The sequence below is a fragment of the Mustela erminea genome, chromosome 12, assembly GCF_009829155.1.
Source record: "Mustela erminea isolate mMusErm1 chromosome 12, mMusErm1.Pri, whole genome shotgun sequence".
NCBI lineage: Eukaryota > Metazoa > Chordata > Mammalia > Carnivora > Mustelidae > Mustela > Mustela erminea.
The window spans coordinates 92,163,914-92,183,991 of record NC_045625.1 but is presented as its reverse complement, the minus strand read 5'-3'; positions in this window follow the sequence as shown (position 1 = coordinate 92,183,991).

Below are 20,078 nucleotides of genomic sequence, written 5' to 3'. Positions count from 1 at the left end.
TTATTGCCCATAGTATCCCTGATGGATGTTTGGGTTCTTTTCTTTCTTTCTTTCTTTCTTTTTTTTTTTTTTTCCAATTTTCAGCACTTCTGCTGTATGCCTTCTGGTGCAGGTTCGCAAACGTTGCCCTGGGAACAGCCAGGATGGGACATGGGGCAAGCCTCACAGTGACAGCAAACTCTGTCTTGCTGGTTATGCAAACTCGCAGCTCCACGGGCAGAGTTAGCAAGAGTTACCGCTGATCCATATTCTCTTCAACACTTGGTGGTACTGGACTTTATATTTTTTGCCAATCAGGCAGGTATGCAATGATATTTAAACACCTTTTTGACAATTTGCCCAACTTAGATCCTTCCTGCTGCCATCTTTGGTAGATGGCTGTTCTTTTGTAAATGCTCTGTTCTGTTCTTCATGATGTTTTAAAAGGTTCTTTTTTCCTCCGGGGGTTTCTATGGTGTCACTAGGATACATCTACATGTGTGGGAACATTTTTTTTTTTTTTCAAATTTATCCTGAAGTTCATTGAGCTTTCTGGATCTGAGCATTGGTGTCTTAGCAATCTTGGAAAATTCTCAGCAACCACCTCTTAAAAACATTTAAGATGTTTCATCCTTCATTATTTCTTTTTCTAACTCCAGTGAGGCACATATTAGACCTTCTCACCCATGCTTCCGCATCTCTTACTACCTTCTGTTCCTCCTGTTCCTCCGTCTTTCTGGCTTGTATTCTGGATGATTTCCTGATTTCTATTTCCTGCTCCTCTCCTAGTTCTCTCTCCAGATGGGGGTCATCTGATGCTCATTTGCCCACTGTGTTTTCATTTGAATGAAGTGTTTTTCATTTCTAGAAATTCTTTTTCATTTTTTTAAAAGCTGTAAGGTGTTACTTGTCGTGTCCTGTCTCCGGATCATATTTTCAGGCTTCTTTTAAAAAATTACTTAATAACATAGTTATCTTAGATTTAATTTCCATACATCTCAAAACCGGTGGGATCCAGGAAGTTGGTATGTAGCTTTTTGTTTGTTTGTTTGTTGTTGTTTTTTTAAATTCCAGGTGATTCTGATGTCATTGTTCCTTAGAACACCTCAGAAAACATGTCTAGGACTTAAGAAATGCAAAATACCCACTTTACAGCACAATCACTCGCAATAGGTATTCCCATTTTTTTTCACAACTTTTAAAAAGATTTTACTTACTCGTTTGTCAGAGAGAGAGCACAAGCAGGAGGCAGCAGGCGGAGGAAGAAGCAGGCTCCGCACTGAGCCAGTAGCCAGATGCAAGGACCCTGGACCTTGGGATCATGGCCTGAGCAGAAGGCAGACGCTTAACTGACTGAGCCACCCAGGCGTCCCTTTTTTCACAATTTAATAGAAAAAAAAATCATACATTGAGACGAGTGAAGAATGAAAGTAGGCTTTTCACATTAGGAAAAATGCTAGAATTTTCTAAATTCTCTTATTCTTCCTTTGCTGGCAAAATTTGCATTCCGTGGTTCTTTTTTATCTCTAAGAATACTGCGTGTGAAATTCCTATGTTGTGTCTTATTAAACTTTGGTCAGAAAGTTGGATTCTGTGGCTGGCAGGCTCAAAATACCAGGGCTTTCTTCGGAATCGCAGAAAGAAACGCTGAGGGGGTGCCTGGGTGGCCAGGCCGTTAAGCACCCACTCTCGGTTGGGCAGAGGCTGGGAGATTCAGCCCTGTGTTGAGCCGCGAGTCCAGCACGCTGTCCGCCCCGGTCTGGTCCCATGCTCCGTGCCAGAACGCTTGCCCCTCCCCCTCTGCTTCTCCCCCTGCTCTTTTTTTTAAAAAAAAAAAAGAAAGAAAGGAAGGAAGCGAGAGAAAGAAAAGACCTCCAGACTTCCAACTTGATGGGGCTCTGGCATTATTTCTTTCAGAGTTTCAGGGCGTGATGATAATAGGACCTCTATCAAATTAAATGCCTTTTCTTTCCTGTAAACCTAGATATACCTAAAGACACACGGAAATCCACAGAACACTTAAAAGTTGCCTTACGTTTCTGAAGTATTTTTTTGCGAAATTAAATCCAAAATTACCTTGGGCAAAATGTGAAAGTCAGTAAGGTTAACGTGCAAAGATCAACTACTCCAGCAGGTGTCTATTTGCTCTGCACTCACTGACACACGTCCCCTTCGGAGGCGATCTGTGAGGTCGGTGTTACTCTTAATCTTATTTTACAGATGAGGGAACTGAGGCACAGAGAGTTTAAGCACCTTGTCCAAGGTCACACAGGGAATAATAGAAAATCCAGATTAGAAGGGAAATCCAGGATGAGGGCAGCGGAGTTCCAGCATCTGTGCTCCCAACCGCTCTGTGCTAACGCGCTCTTCAACCTTTTACCTCGGTAGGCTGCTATGGTCTAAGGGGTCAGTGATGGGACAGGAAAGACGCTACCTGCAGAATTACAGAGCTAATTTATCAGGAAGTGTATCACGTTGTATTTTTTAATCCAAGGGATTGTGGCTACATAATAGGCTAAAAACTAGCTTGAATCACATGAAAGTGACTTGAAAAGACAGCAAACGCGGATCACAAATGGTGGCCCTTAGTAAAAAGTGGCCGACTCTTGGCAACGGTGTGTGGTTCAACTGAATACAAAATTTACATCCACACGATGCTCCCTGGTTTACCGGAGATGTTACACCATTCTTGTCTTTGCATCCTGCTGTCTTGCCAGGTGGGCAAGAATGTCGTGACGACCCTGGTTTACCGAGCACGGGGTGAAGGCCGCATTGAGGGACCTGCCCCAGGGGTTGGTAGCTGGGGGGTGACAGCACTGATCTTTGACCCAGTTCCCTGGGGGCCGAGTCTGCTGCTCTGTTCCTCTTGTCTCCATGTTCCTGGTGCCCAGCCGGTGGCCGCTGATCGGGGCCAGTGTGCAGGGGGTTTAGGCATCCCCTTTCCGCGGATGTGTTCTGTTCATCAAACATGAGCAGCAGGTGTAAAAGGCAGGGCGCTCCCTACCACAAGAGCAAGAGCAGCTCATCACATGATTATGTGCTTTTTCGAAGTAATTTCTCGAGCTGAGTTTCACATGACATCAAAGGAACCACTTGAACACGAACAACGGTTTCTTGGTGGCATTTAGTACATTCACCTTCTCGTGCAGTCCCCACCTCTGTCTGGTCCCAAAACATCTTCATCACCCCGAAGAAACTCTGTGCCCATTAGGCAGGCAGCCTCTGTTCCTCCTTTTCCGTAGCTCCCAGCAGCCAACAACCTGCGTCCTGTCTTTGTGGATGTATCTCTTCCGAACACGTCCTGTCGACGGAGCCGTACCATCTGTGTGACCTTCCGCGATGGGCTTCTTCAGCTCAGCACACCGCGGCTGAGGGCCATCCAGCTAGCACACATCAGACTTCATTCCATTTTACAGCTGAAAAATAGGCCATTGTGTGTATCTACCACAGTGTGTTCCTTCATTCATCCGTTGATGGACCTGTGGGCCGTTTCCACCTTTCAGCCTTTGTGAATAGTTCTGGAATAAAAATGCATGTACAGGTACTCGTTCGATGCCTGTTTTCAACACTTTGCAAACACGCACATTGGAAAAGAATGGAAGGGTCGTGTGGTAACCTGTGTCCGACTCTTTCGAGGAAATCTAAACCGTTTAACAAAGTAGCTGCTTCATCTTACGACTCCCCCAGTGTGTTTGAGAGTTCTGGTTCTCCGCAGCCTTGCCAACAGCTGTCATTGTGCGTCTCCTTCAGGATGGCCAACAGTCTAGCTGTGCCGTGGTTTTCCCATCGTGGTTGTCACTTGCATTTCCGTGGTGAGACATGATGGCGAGCATCTTCTCATGTGCTTGTTGGCCATCGGCACATCTACTTCGGAGAATTGTCTGTTCAGATCCTTTGCCCATTTTCAAATCTGGTTGTCTTTTGATGGTGATATATGAGTTCTTCATAGGTTCTAGATACAAGTCCCTTATCAGATACGTGATTAGCAAGCATATTCTCCTGTCCTGTGGGTTGTGCTTGTCACATTCTTGATGGTGTCCTTTGAAGCACAAAAAGCTTTAAATTTTCACAAAACCTAATTTATGTATTCTTTCTTTTGTCATTTGCATTTTTGATGTTATGTATAAGAAAGTATTTTCTAACCCAAGGTTAGAAGATTTAGATTTTCTCCTAAAGGTCTTTTCTTTTGAGTCTCAGCTCTTAGGTCTAGGTTTATGATCCATCTTGAGTTACTTTTCATATAGGGTGGAAGGGCCCAACTTCATTCTATTTTGATCATAAAAATTATGCATACTTAAAGTGTGCAACAGGATGATCTGATATATGGCCAAAGAGGGAGACTGATCACTTACAGTCCACCTGATCAACATACTCTCTCGTCACCTAGTTACCATGCACGATGATTTGTTTTGATTTTTATGTTCTTCCGGGAAGCGGTAAATGTTTGGAGGGCGAGGACCATTTCTGTTCGCTCAGCACTGTTTCCTCAGCCTCTTGTGCGCTTTCCTGTGTACCTGCAGAATAAATGAGACCTTGTCCTAATCATTTCACCTTGAGAATCAGCCTATGTCCTACAAAACGTATGATTCTATGCGAGCCTTTGGAAACTTATTCATAAAATTATATAATTTTTTCTCAGCTGGGATAGCTTACTAACAGGACCATCTGCCCTTTAATAATTGATCTAAGATTGTATAACTCTCACCTAGCATTAGCTTGAGAGACTTCTCGAAAAAGCCCACGGTTTTTCTGGCACGTGGTACCTATTGAATAATTCCATTTCATAGCTGAGCCAAGAATAATAATCCTTTCTCATAGCTGAAGCTTTTGCAAACACCATAAATGGCCATACCTTCTGGTCACCCCAGAGATAGGTCATTTCTAAATTGGCAGTCTTGACAATAATGGTGATTATACAGAGAATGCGGCTTCCTCTGAAACACCCTGAAGCTTTCATATGGAAATCTTTTTTATCTTCACCCGCCCTTGTGAAGTAGGAGAGGGATGAGTAATTGTTTGTGTCAAATGACCATTTCCTCGGGCTTGGTGAATTGAGCTATTCTTGTAGATTTCAGCTATACAATTTTAGTTTTATAGTTTTTCTGTGGCCCTGGCCATTGTGATGGGCTGCGTGGACCCTTTTCGAGTACAATTTCCATTGCTCCAAAAGTGTGTTTTTATTTGTCTCTATGATACCATTTAATAATACATTTTTCATGGGGAATAATGTTGATTCAGAAATATAATTTGGGCATGAACTATTCTCATTCTATTCTTTAGAAGAGTTGGAGTGCTTTTCTTAAATTTATGTTTTCCCTACGTGTTAAGATTTCTACACCTGGGTTATCTGTCTGCCTTCAAAGAAGCTGATTATTCAGGCACGGATGCTCCTGCAGTACCGGCCACACCAGGCAGCACACCCCTTCAGCGGATGGAGAAGCAGTGCCCCCGCAGGACACATCTCAATCATAAGATTGAGATGCCCGTTCCTTGTTATGCAAACAAATGCAGCAGATCACAAGAAAAAGAAGAAAATTTCTCATCTACTTCATATTTTACCCACTATGAATTTAATACCAAACTCTGACTTTAGAGAGAACAAAAGAAGAGGAAAAACAATGGATCCACTCCACTGGTAAGTACAGCTACAGAAACCAAAATCCTATAAAATACTAGCAAATCACGTCCAGCAGTAAATTAGAAAACACGTTTTGCTTGACCAAGTAGGACTTATGCCAGGAATGTGAGAATGAGTCGGCGTGTTTAACAGACTCATTACATAAACACTTTAAAGAACCGTGTAATTAGATCAACAGATTTAAAAATAACATCGGAGTAAATTCTAGCTATTTGTAACATAAGCCATAAATAAGATGGGACTAGGAATAAGCTGCTGAAACATAATGAAGGTAATTTATTAGAAATCTACAGATGAAATTGTGAACTAGGAAGCTGCTGAAATGTGGACCATGACAGCAATGCCCTCTGCCGTCAGTGTTAAACGACATTATTTGGGGAGTCTAGCTAATGTAATAAAATAAAAAGGAAAGAAGTCACACCAGTGTTCTAAGTAAAGGATCAACTTTATCTTTATTGGTAAACAATAGGGTTGGAGGCTTGGAAAATACAACAGGCCAAATTGGAAAAAAACAAAACAAAACAAAACAACACTATTGAATTAAAAAGACAATTTTGTACATAAAATAAATACGTAAAAATCAATAGCTTTAAAACTTATTTCCATAAATAGAAATTAAATAGAAAGCTACCGTTTTTGGTAAAAATGAAAGCTATAAAATAAATGGGAGTGATTTTATCGAAGACACGTCTAGAGCGGAAAGGAAGACGGTGGCACAGTCTTCCAGCAGAACGTGGACTTCCCAGCGGCGGGAGGCTGCGGCCTTCAGGACTGCCCCCCTCCCAACCTCTCTTGGCTCTGCCCTCCTGTGCCAGCTTCCCCCCTGCAGGGGAGGAAAAGACAAGGCGTAGACAGTATCCACAATAAAGCTTAGTGACGAGGTGTCCCCAGAAGGCGCAGGTGGGGTCCGACCGCGGACTGCAGCCAGGCCTGTGTGATACAGGCAACTGTGGGGAGGTGGGAGGGGTGACGGGAGACGCGGGGGCCGGAGCATCCACAGCGGGTCCCAGCAGATGTGCACGGGCAGGCTCCCAGGCCGTCCCAGAGCTTTGCAGCTGCCAGGTCGTGGGTGAGGGCAGAGACTGGGAAACAACTGAATGCCTTTGGGGTAGTGTGGGTTTGGGGGTTCTTCGAGCTCCGTGAACTACGCAGCAGAGCTCCCCTCCCGCGCAACGCTGCGGTCCAAGAAGGCCCTTGCTGTGCGGCTGGCGGAATTCGGCCACGGATCTGCACGGGGAAAGTGGTCTGCACCTTTGTTTTCTCATGATGTCCTTATTTTGGCTTTGAAATTAAGGCCACTGAGTCTTCATAAAACCAGTTGGGGAACTTTTTGCTGTTTTCTGTCTCTGGAAGAGTTTGTGTGAGTTAACATTGGCCTTTCACTGGGGTAGCGCAGTTGGGCCTGGATTTTTCTTGATGGGAAAGTTTTCAATTATCGTTTGGATTCCTCTACTACTTATAGGACCACCGGTGTTTACTATTTCCTCTGGGGTCAACTTTGGTGGGGTGGAGTTTTCTGGAAATCTGTCTGCTTGTCTCTTAAAATTTTAAATAAAATTAAATTTTAAAAATAATATGAAAAAAAGTTGTGATTATTAAGATATTATGGTTAAGAGTATCTTATTCCCAATATCTGCCATCCGGTCCCATTAAGTTTCCATGTGCACTTTATACATAATAAAAATATAAAGATATGAACATTTTTAAATTCCTCCGAATTGTATTTACCCGATGGTGTGATCACCACCTCACAGTGCGGCCACCGTGTCCAGGTCGCGGCGCAGCCCCCGCCGCTCCGGACCCCTGTAACGCGAGTCTCCTCTCGTCTTCCTGCAACCTCCTGGGCGTCTGTCTGCAGAGTCGGTTCCTCCCCAGAACGAGCTTCCAGCTCTCCGGAACCTTCGTGTCCGATGCGGTCTCCTACGGTTGCTTATCTGGTCTCTCCTTTTTACTTCCTTCCTACAACTTGTCCCCTCGTCGCTCTAGAGCTCTGGAGCTCTGGGATGTGTGTGGGGCCACCGACCCGCCGCCAACGCGTGCGCTCCTGTTTTTTAAATTTCCGCCTGAGCATGGCTCTCACCATATCCCGCAACTGTCTGTATTTTTATTATTCGGTTCACAATGACGGTGAATCGCGATGTCTTCGCAGACCGCGGAGTGGCCAAGGAGTTTATGAACCGAGCGGCGATCAGACCAGGTGCCCGCCACGCCTCACCTCCTCTGAATCCCCAGGCTTGCTCCGTGCTCCGGCGTCCCATGGACTTGAGTCAGTGTTCCACGTATTCTAGAAGAGAGGCGTGTTCTTCGTCTGTCTATAGATTAGATCAGATGTTTCGCTTGTTTTTTCAAACCGGGCTGAGTCGTACTGATTTTTTTGGTCAGGTTTGTTCTAGCAATAACTGAGAGGCACATAAAACTCTCTGACTGTCGGTCTCTTGTGTTTCTTCTTCTGCTTAATCCATGCCGAGGCAGGGTTCTTCTGTGCATAAAAATTAAAGTGTTCCATTTTCCTGATGAGTTGACTCTTACCCCTTTTTCTAGAAACCGGGTCTGCCTTGTGGTCTGTGTTGTCGGAGGCTAAGGCAGCGTCACCGCCCGTCTCCCTGTACTCTCTGTGCGACAGCTCTCTCAGGGGCACCGGGGGGGCTCGGTCAGTTGAGCAGCGGGCTCTGGGTTTCAGCTCAGGCCGTGGTCTCAGGGTCCTGAGATCGAGCCCCACGTGGGGCTCCATGTTCAGTGGGGAGCCTGCCCAAGGATTCTCTGCCTCTCCCTCTGCCCCGTCTCCTGCTCACGGTCTCTCCCAAGAGAGAAAGAAAGACAAAAAGAAAGAAAGAAAGAACTCTCTCCATCTCTTCACCTTCAACCCCTCAAATTGGAACATTTAAGTCACTCACATTGGATTTAATTGTGAGATATCGTACTTAAATCGTTGTCTTCCCATCGGGGGCTCACTGCCGCATCTGCTTTTTCCCACCCTCTTGAGGGTTGACTGTTCCACAGTCTTATTCCATTTCCTGCCTCGATGCACTTAGCCACACAATCTCTTACTATTCTCGCTGTCACCATCTTAGAGATACAACAGGTGTGCGTGCCCCATCACATATGCTTTTACTGGCTGTATTTTACCATTTACCAATAATTCAGGGACCTCAGGGCACTTGGACTCTCTTTACTGGCTCCTGCCTTAAATACTGTAGGATGTCACAGGCTCTGAGAGTTTGCCAAGTTTCTACCTTTTCCTTTGTTTTCCTTCCTGCGTTTGCAGGCTTGTCTGTGCTGTCACACCCCTGCCCCTGTAGCACACTCCTTGATCATTCTCTCAGTGAGTTTTCCCTGGTGAGAAGTTCTCTAGCTTATGTTTATCTGAAAACATCTCCGCGTCACCCCCAGGCTTGAAGAGCATTCTCCCCAGACGCAGAGTTCTCTTTCCGAATGTAAAAGGAATACTTTCAATGTCATGGTACCGTCTCCTGACTCTTAATATTTCTATTGAGGAATCAGATACTGAGTAATTACGGCTCCTCTGAAGACACTTTATATTTTTTTCCTTTGGATACTTTGGCGGCTTTCCCTTTCTTCCTGATTTTCAGCAGCTCTCTCCTACACCGAGCTGCGTGTGTGTTCAGTACCACTCGGAGCTTACAGGCTCATCGGATCTGGGCTTGAGGTCCGTGCCAGTCTAAGTTTTCAGGAAAGATTCAAAGGTGAAGGGAGGGACAGTCACAGAACAGGGAGGACGGACGGACGGACGGACGGACCGGTGAAGGTCAAGGAAAAGAAGCGAGTGGGGAACGTGCAGCTACGTACAGCTTCATGAAGAGACGCCGCGGGGTGCCCGTGTGTTCAAGGGTTACGCAGGCACCTGGACAGAAGGCCGTTCTCTAGAACGGTCCATCGGAGGAAGGGCGAGAGGGGGGCTCACTCGCCGGCACTCTTGCTTCTTGTCCACTGTCAGAGACCCCTCGTGGCTGGGGCGTCCCCACACTCCTGCCTGTGCCGAGCGGACGGTTGAAGCCCATTCCAAGCCCTTGCCGAGCTGCTAAGTGCTGGGACGTCCGCACACACGGGGCCAGGGTCCTCTGTGGCAGGGACAAGGGAGTGAGTCTGAGGAGTGGCATGAACCGCGCTCAGTGGGGGCTTCTCCTCCGTTTAGGGACATCGTCTTCCCGTGGCCCTTCATACCACCATGCTTGGCAAGAACTTTCAGTTTTGGTCACTAATGTGCTCGACATATTAAAGGTAGGCATTTCAAAGTCTGTGACTCAAACTGAGTTTTTGATTCTACTGAGAAATTTTTGTTCACTGTGTTGGGTGTGACGATGGTCTAATGGTTGGGTCGTTGGGATTCTACACGAAGTCCTTAGAGGGAAAGTGATATTGCGTTGAGGACTTGTTTTAATGCCCCCAAGGGGGTGCGTGCGTGTGCGTGTATGTGTGTGATTGTTGAAGATGAATTGTACATAGGGGTTCATGAAACTATACTTTCTTGGACATACGCCCAAAACTCTCCAAAATAAAAAAACAAAAAAAGTAGGGACGCCTGGGTGGCTCAGTTGGTTGGACGACTGCCTTCGGCTCAGGTCATGATCCCGGAGTCCCGGGATCGAGTCCCACATCAGGCTCCCAGCCCCACGGGGAGTCTGCTTCGCCCTCTGACCTTCCCCTCGCTCATGCTCTCTCTCACTGTCTCTCTCTCAAGTAAATAAATAAAATCTTAAAAAAAACAAACAACAACAGCAAAAAAACCCCAAAAAAACAAGTATTAGCAAGTCTGATTCTGATAACGGCATTCTGAGAGGCGTTCCTGAGAGTCTGCTTCTGTTTTCTCGGCTGACATTCCTGTTGCTTTTGTCTTGTGGGTTGGGTTGTTACCCAGCGAGGGTCACGCATGGCACAGGACAAGCAGTAAGAGTGATGTGGGGGCTGGTCTGATGTTCTCCCTTGGGTGTGGGTTGGGGTGGGGGGTTGTGTGCTCTCCTGATTGGCGGCTGGGACCCAAGCAGCCCAGATTCACCATAGTCTGATCTCACACATGATCTGAAGCTCCGAGAGATGATTCATCTGGTCACTGATTCCTAGGACATTGGTCTTCAGGGTCCCCACCGGAGTGTGGGTGGCCCATGGGGACTCCTTTGCCCTTCGGTGGGTCCCTCCATGGAGAGGCTGCTGGGCTCTGGATTTGTCTTGCCACTCTCGACTGCTTCTTTTGGAACTGCCAGACATCTCTGGGAGAAGTGGCCTCAGAAGCTGGGCTCCCCCTTCTGTCCTGCCTCTTGTTCCCAGATCTTGCCCCATAATTCTTGGCTGGATGTTTTCTCTCTGGTGCCTCGAGGCAGATGGTATTTGCCCACTGTTCCAGCTGCTCTGGGGGAGGATGGGGCCAACTGGCCAGCCTCCCCAGCACCATCTGTCTTATGTCTCTCTCTTCCTCCTCCTTAAATGGGTCTCTCCCTTGCCTTCACCATCTCTGCTGCTCGGGCTCCTGTCAAGGCTGTCTGGGGGGACAGGAGGCTTCTCTTGTAGCTCTCAGGGCCGTTGATGCCCCCAGAGCCCTTGGCGGCCCAGCCATGGGGCCCCGGATGGCTCGAGTCTCTTCATGCAGCCCGTGTGCCCTCGGACAGGCACAGGTGACTGAGTAGATCACACTTGGAAACAGAGGACGTGGCCCTGGTGCTGAAGACCCCTGAGCTCACAGGAAACATCTGCAGATAACATCAGACCAGACTTTCAATTCTTCCTAGTACTTGCCCCATACACTGTGTCACGGTCAGTCAGTGGACCCGGCTGAGAGCCCTGAACTCTCCCCGGAAAACCGATGGAGGGTGGGCTCACCGCGGTGACTTCGCCTGGCACAAATCACACCTCTTTTGGCAGCTGCTGTTTGGATGCTTTTAGGGGACATGATGTGAGTTAAAAGGGTTTCTGAGTCTCTAAAAGGTGGTGTAGAACTTTGGCTGGGATTCCGTTTAGTTCTGCAAACATCCAGAGTGGGAGGAGGGCGAGAGGAAGGGGTGAGACGCACGGGTCAGTGGGGCGGGCTGTTCTCCCGCTGCCATCCTTGGAAACACCAGCAGAGCCAGGGCTGACACGTCTCGCGTCCCCCTGAGGAGCAGCAACAGCTCGGATCCCCGGGCCTGGAGCCGCGTCTCAGGCAGGAGCACATGGGCAGGAGGGAGAGAGAACATCTCCCAGGGGTGCTCGTTGCCTGAGAGGCAGGTCTGGTCTTGAGCTGTGTGTGCCTTCCCCACCACCCCCACTGGGGATTCTTTTAGGGAGAGAAGCTCCTTTACAGAAGAAAGAAAGGGTTGACAGATTTACATAAACCTCCAAACCCTGCACAAGGGCGGGTGAAGCCCAGAGTAGCAGGGCAAGCCCTGTGTGGTCTGTCTTCACCTTCAGAACCCCAACCCGTGCCGCCGTGCCCCCCACACGGATGATGTGTCCAGGGCTGGAGCCCCAGCGTGCAGACGTGCTCGCGACGCTTCACGTGAACTCAATTCTTTCACCTCTGGAAAGTCCCATCAGTGTGGAGCTCTCCTGTCCCCATATTATGGATGAGGAAGCTGAGACAAGTTAAGTGTCTTGCCCAGAAAGCGGTGGATGTAGGATTCAGACTTGGGCACTTTGGTTCCAGAGTCTCTGCTTTCCTGCTAAGCTTACCCGGGTCTGAGCACAAAGCCGTCCTGCCGGGTGGACACCTTGCTGGGGGCAGTGAGGGAGCTCCACACTCAGCGCCGGAGAAGAATGAGACCCCCCGGCCCCGCGCCACCTCCCTCCTTCAGCTTCCAAATGAGCCTCGTGGAATCTGGAATCACAGAAAAATGGCCCCAAATCATGGGACTTAACAAAGTACATCAGAGTTTGCAGTCACGACGGTGATGGGCAGGACATCTTAAGCTTCAGCTAAATGTTTTAAGTTTTCTGATTCACACAAGGTATTTAATCTCTCTGCTCCGCTGGTTCTGTCTCCAGGAAATGCCTCCGGAAGCCCCGCGGACACCTGCTTTATCAGCAGCCGCAGCAAAGAGGCAAAACTCCAAACGGTGCCAACTCAAATAATTCCAAATCCTGAGTTCGTCATAGGCACTGAAGCACAATAAAACCCACAGGTTTCCATAGACATCAGTCCTGTCGGAACGGGAAGAGAAATAATGCATGAAGTTTGCATTAAATTCATCACAGTTGTTTTACTGAAGACGTTACAAAGTCAAAGCTGGCTTACGTTCCCATCGTGATGCGCGGAGTGGTGAGCTTTCCTCGGGGTGGTCTGGGGAGAAATGCCACGGGGCCCTCACTGCGGCGGAGGGGGGAGTCGAGGGACCCTGCTGAGAGACGAGAGGGTCCCCACCGTGGCCGACAGCTGGGCGAAGCTGTGATCACGTCGCCCGGGCAGTGGGACCCCTGAGGTAGATGCACAGCCTGCTCGAGCTCTGGGCCTGAAAAGCACTAAGCCAGCATTCTGGAGCCTTCCATGACGGAGCACGTGGAGGGGGAGGGGGTGGGCCGGTCCCCTTGGGCTCACAGCCTGGAGTGCTGCCGCGCAAACATGCTGCGGGGGTTCCCCTACCTTCCTGAACGGACTTGCTGCCATTAGCTAGGAAGGCTGTGCACTGGGGAAGGGGTACCCAGATTTTCTGGGAGTAGCAGACCCAGGATCTGAGGTGAGAGAACCCACCCCAGAGTCAGGACTTAGCTGGGCGGGGGGTGGGAGGTTCAGAGAGACATGGAAGTCTCCAGTGGCTCTGGAAACCCATCTTGTGGTTTTTTTCCTGGTTCCTGAACGTGCAGTTAAGACAGAGGTATTTGATCATGGGCTGCGTGCTCGCATGACCCCTTGCTCTGGCCCAGAAAAGGTGAGTGGGCTCCCGGGACCTCCCCTCCAGCTGAAGCCAAAGCCATTACAGCGTCTCCGGGAGGACTGCAGAGACCGTCCTCACCAGACGCAAGGTGCGGAGATCCTCCCCGTGACCGACCCGTGCACGGACAGACGGCTCTGGAGAGTAAGAGTGACTTGTCATCAATGTCACCGCGTCTGACCGTTCTTCAAGAGGTGTCTCTTCAGCAGGGAAAACCAGCACAGCCCTCGACGCGAGGGTCACACCTTTCCTCTGGCTAGGGCCTGCTCCTTATCTTAATAAACAGGAAGTTGCAAAAGCACATGCTTCCCTTGGGCAGGAAAGCTGCCCCCCTTCAAGGTCTTGGGCCATTGAATTGAGAAAGAAAAACTGCCTTTTCCAGACTCCCTTGCAACTAGGGTTCCGGAGAGAAATTCGGTTCCACTTAGATCCCTAGAGCAAGGCTCGGCCAAGTCCGGGTTGCCCTCTGGTTTTCTCAACAGGAGCGCGGAGCCCTCGTCCTCTTACTATCGTCCATGCCGTGCTGCCGCTGCGGCGGTCCCGGGGAGTAGTTGGGACAGAGACGCTATGGCCCGCAGAGCCAAAAGTAGTTACTTTCCAGCCCTTTCCGGGAAAAGTTTGCTGAGCCGTGGTCTAGAAGTTCGGGACGGCAGGGTTGAGGCTATGTGCTCGTTCTGAGACTTCTGTCTTTGCTCCTTTCTCCTCCAAGTGCTCCCTCTCCCGTCTTCCTACACTCAGTTTGGAGCATAAAAATGTCACCCCTTGGATGTGTTGCGGCATGAGCCCAAACAGCTCTGAACTTGGCCTGGTGTGGCTCCAGCAGTGATCTCAGAAGCAGTAATTCTCCCACTGGGCTGGTTCTTACTGTTCCAAACGTCATTCCAAGAATCCTAACTTAAAACGTGTTCCTTCGGTGGTTTTTAAAACCCTTAATTCCCAGTATTAGACTTTTTCCCAATTGGGCACCGACACTTTTTTGGTGTCCTCAGCTGGATTCTGACCCCCACGTATGTCACGTCTGTGAACAGGTATTGGCCAACAGACCATCCATTTCTTCATCTACACATTGATCGCTTATAATTCGTAACATGCGTGCACACGCTCTCCACATAAATCAGAGACAAAGACAGCACGGCCCCTTTTACTTAATAAACTAAAAGGCAAAGACGAACAGTGTCTTACGAGGCTAGCGGGCTGGTTGGGTGGACAGTCCCCGGGGGTGGCTTGCTGGGAAACAGCCGGGAACCGGGGTCAGTTTCCACTTTCCCAAGTGCATGGCCATCACCGAGGAGAGCTTTCTCAGCTGTCCGGGGTCAGCTCCGTCCGGTCTCCACGGCTGTTGCACAAGAGCAGAGGTGGGTGAGCAGGGAACGTGTGGGTTACACAACCTGGCTTCCTCATTAGATCACCTCTGATGGTCAGGCTTGGGGTGTTAATTAGCAGCTGGGCTAAAGGAAAGCCTTGTTCCATCCAGAAAAGAGCTGAGGGTGACAAACGGGAAGTCAATTAAGACGAGATAACGTCACAGCTTCAGGCAGAGGTAGAGGCCATCAGTCCTCCTCTTTATAAGATGACCTAATTCTGTTTTCTGAGTTACCCTGGGGCGGGGCTAGGGTTGGGCTGCATACCAGGACCAAGGTGTCCTGGGACCCTGCCAGCGTGCAGTCTCCAACGCAGCCCTGCTCTACTCCTGTCCTTGAGCCCGAGGACAGTCCCCCTGCCCCCGCCCCCTGTCGCGCGCGGCTCAGTCGCTGAGTCCGGCACAGAGAGCCCTCAGACGCTGCGGGCCGCTCATTCCGTCCTTGTGCAGAAGGTCTGTGGGTTCAAGGTCAAGAGCACGGGTTTCCTTGTTTTTCTCCTTTTTCTTTCCTGCGATCTTGCCATCTGACGTCCAACCTCCCCTCATGGCTTTAGGGGGAAAAAGAGTGAATTTCTCCAAGGCCGTCACGAAAGGAAGAAAATACAGACTAGTTCTGGAAGGAGAAACGTAGGCTGACCCCTGCTCTGCCAGCACAGAATCTAGTTTTGATCCAATATCCAGCGGCGACATGTTGGGACACATCACAGTAGCAATGCACCCTGTGCTGACTCGGAAGGGGCGTCCGCATGTCTCCCAGAAGAGGCCCCTGCCATCTGGGACCCCTTCGGGTCACTGACCAGACGTGCTCTTTAAGACAGAGGAGACCATGAGAGTAAGGTTCCCGGCTTTCCTGCCCGTCACCCCAGGCCCCCCGCAACTGATATTCAGTTGCCGTGAAGGCAGCCAATTCTGTCCTATTTTATTTGATCTTAAATTACTTTATTGCTGCTTTTGAGGCCATTTCTCTGGGACCGTAGGATGCAGACACGTGATCACGTCTCACCGAGTGTTTCCCTCTTTCACGGTCCTCCTTGGGACTCAGGACTGTCCGTCGTCATTCACACTGGGTTCTTCGAGCCAGAACGTTTGCGCACGGGTGGGTGCTGCTTCGAGAGACGCCGGCGTTCAGGATCCCAGCCCCACGCACGTGAGCCGGGGCCCTCCTCACCGATGCTGCTGGGGGTGGCAGGGCCCAGAGCCAGCCCACGTCCCCGGAAATGGTTGATTTTGTTTGTTTGCGTCGTTTTTATTGGGTGACTTTATTCTCCAGCTCATCTGCTGGGGTTGTGGCCGTTGAAGGCGGCCGCAGTCCTCCCGCAGCCCACCGTTGAGAGGCGGAGCGCGTTTCCTCTCCCTGGGAGGGGGAGGGGCCGGGCGCGGGACCTCTCTGAGCCCCAGAGAGCGCAGGGGGTGGGGTGCTCTGGCCTTCGTAGGCTGGGCGATTCCACCCTGGGGACACTATGTCTCTGAGCCCAACCCCAGCACCTGGAGATGCCCAGGCACCGCGGGGAGGCCTTGCGGAGGGCAGCAAGACCCTGTGGCCCAGCGCAGCTAAGCTACCGCTGACACAGTCGGTGCCAGCCTAGAGGCCCCGGGCCAGTCGGGCCTTCGGGGGTCCACGGTCAACACTGTAAAGGTCAGAAAACCTACCCCGTCCACTCCAGCTGGCTGGCAGAATTTCAAGTGTAGGTTAACAGTCTCGGTGCCTTAAGCCGCCATATGCTGGGGTGGTTTGTTGTGATGGAAACACATCGAGTGGCACGTGAGCAGATTGCTTCCTTCCCGTGTGTGTTGTCACAGAGGTGACGGCGGGGCTGCACCAGGGGACCAGCAGGTAGCCGGGAGGCACTGGGGAGTCGTAGCGCCTCCAAGTAAACGTCTGACAGAGGGGGCCGGTGTTCATCCGAACATCTTGTCTCTGCATTTGAGATTTTACACTCACACACACACGCACACGTACACACTCACACACTCTCACATATGCGCTCGCCCATACACACAGGTACACACACACACACACACACAGAGTCACACACACACACACAGAGTCACACACACACACACAGAGTCACACACACACACACAGAGTCACACACACGCGCGCGTGCGCACACACACACACACAGAGTCACACACACACAGAGTCACACACACACAGAGTCACACACACACACAGAGTCACACACACACAGAGTCACACACATACACAGAGTCACACACACACACAGAGTCACACACACGTGCGCGTACACACACTCACACACACAGAGTCACACACACACACGCATGCGCACACACACACACACAGAGTCACACACACACAGAGTCACACACACACAGAGTCACACACATACACAGAGTCACACACACACACACAGAGTCACACACACGCGCGCGTACACACACTCACACACACAGAGTCACACACACACGCGTGCGCACACACACACACACACACACACCCGGAATCACTCTGGCAGCCCAACCACAGACGCAGGCTCGGGATGTAGGTGTTGTTTTGTGATTCAAGGACTGTAAGTGGCTCGTCACTAGGAATGTGATTTTCCGAGACGATGAGATACTATTGGTAAAGTTCCAGACAAAATTGAGGAAAGTGTCTTAATTTACGTGATAACTGCTTTCTTGGAAATTTCAAAACGTTACCATCTTGTGTTAAAACGTTCCTTGGGCTTATTTCCGTGCGGAGTAGATTATAGGCTTCGATAATTATAAAGAGGTTTGTCGACCTCTGCAGCAATCCGGGGGGCATCGAAAATTCCTGTAAAATGAGAGGAAGTTGTCATTTTGGGGGATGGCTGGCGTCCCTGTCTTGTCCCTACCGAATGCCGGACGCACCCCATCATGGTGGCAGTAAATGACCCCGAGCCCTACCCTGTAACAGCGGGCCACAAAGCAAATCGATTCTTGAGCTCACAGGGTCTCTTCTGTTAAAGCCAGAGCACTGACCCCAAGGACTGGGGTCCTGAATGTTGGCATGGGGACGTGGGGTCAGATGCAGGGGTGCCGGGGACCTCCGGGCCCTAGACGCCACCACCTCGTCTAGGACAGGTGTGTAGGAAAGAGTTGCCGTCGATAGGCCCGCTTGCGAGATTGAGCCTGGGCTGACCCCGGGAACTCAGACTTTGGGCGGGCTCCGTATGCCGTAAAGGAGGCGACGGAGCATCAGTAGGAACTGTGCCAGGAGAAGGACCCCACGCCACAGTCAGCAGGCGCTCTGGATTTCTGCAGTTAAACTCAACTTAGAGTAACTCCTTCTGCTTTCTTTGTAAGCGCACCTGTGTCTTTCAGGTGTGGCTTCTGCTTTGAGATCGGAGGAAGTGGTCACCTTACTTTGATTGGGATCATGCATGAGTCTAAGCGGATATCTGCATTCCTATCCCCAATAACATCCCGTCGAAGTTTGTATGCAGTGAGGAGTCTACTGGAGATGCCTGCAGGTGCGTGTGCATGTGCGCGTGTGTGCGTCCAGGGCACCTTAACTTGGAAAACGATCTAATTTGCTTAGAAATGAATCTAATTTGGTGAGAGTCAATAAACTCATGCAGAATAATTGGGTATGTTGAGAAGAAATTTGAGTCTGTATCAAAAAAGAATATTAAGAAATAGGAAATCCTCAAAGAAAAATGAACTTGGAAAAAAAGCACTTTTTTTTTCAAACACAAGAAAATGAACGAGACAGGAAATGTGAGAGGTTGGTGGTGGGTTAAGAGGCTACACGAAGTTAGGATGCGTGTGTCCGGGGTCCGGCCCAAAGGGTTGACAATAATCCGGCTTCTCTTCTTAGCTTCCACTTCTCCATTTCCGATTCGGTTTTATAAAAACGAATCCCTTTTAACAAAGGAAAACAAAAATTAAATGGTTGGCTCTCGGCGCCTTTACCACCAGGCAAGTTAAGATAGATTGTTCCGGAAGTCATGTTGTAACTGCCCCAGCAACGCTGCTGGACTGCGGACTTGTAAGGGCGAGTCGGGGCGGCCGGAGCAGCGAGCCGATGAGGTCATTGTTTTCTGCGCACTCAGACAGAAATCATGTGTCTGTGAGTCCGCCATGAAACGGCAGAGAGAAGTCATTTGCTCAGTCTGGGTGTGTGAATCACGGCCCGGGAAAAGGTGTTGCCAAGTCCCAGAATCTGCAGGGACATGTCACCCAGTTGGGAAGGGACGGTCAGGTGGCCAGCCTGGACTAGCGCGTCTGCGGTGTTTACAGGAAGACACACTTAGGGAAGAGTCAGTGGTCTTACGCGCCAAGGGGGGACAATACAGCTGTAGGGGTTCCACGTCCCTCAGAGAAGCTCTGGCCACAGCGTTTTCTCTGCCTCTTCGTCTTGGGCAACACTTTGGCACCTGCTCCATATCGATAGGAACCCAAGGAGGTTCTGCAAGAGCCTGAGCGAGTAGACAGCAATGGAAGGAAGGAACTTCTGGGTCCGGTTGAGATGTGTTCACTGCTCAGAGAGGACAGCTACGAATAAAATAGATTCCAGAATCCCCACAAAAATGAGATCTCTGAGAAAGATTACTAACCGCCATTTTCGGGGGTGGGTGAGTGGCTTTCTGCAGTTAAGCCATGAGCCACTGGGGGCCACTGCTTTGGAGGGCTCTGGTGACATTATGTTTTGTGCACTTTTATTTAGCTCTATAACCCGGAACAGCAATCACAGATAGAAGAAGGGAGAATGGGTGGTGTTCCAGGACCAGAAGCCTTACTTGCCCCCAGATATTTCCTTCTGGATTTTGTTGGCCACCATCGGTGCCAGAATTTCCTGGGTTTGTCTGTTGAAGGCAGGAGATAGGAACAAGATAGGAACCACTTGAAGCCAGTTTCTGTCTCCAGTGGGTAAGCACAGAAGTTCTTCCTGAGGTGGGGGGGTTGGCGCAGGGAAAAGCGGAAGGAGCAAGAGGTAGCGGGCAGGGACGGACAGTTTGGAGGAAGACTCTGCTCCGTGGGGTGCGGCGTGGGCCCCCAGCCCGTTCTGCGGACTACCCGAGGCAGAGTGGCGGGGGGCAGAGCGTGGAGAGTGGGTGGCAGAAAGTGGTGGCCAGAGGCAAGAGGAATCTAGCTCAGAGCCCACTGTGCAGGTTTACAAAACGTCTAGAGCAGTGCGCTGGCAAGACCCTGTGTGTGTTCTGGAAGATTGCCTGGTCCGCTCGGCCAGGGGACCCTCACGTACCTGCACCCCCGCCTGCGTCTTGCCCGCCGAGTAGCACCATCCCCTTAACGAACT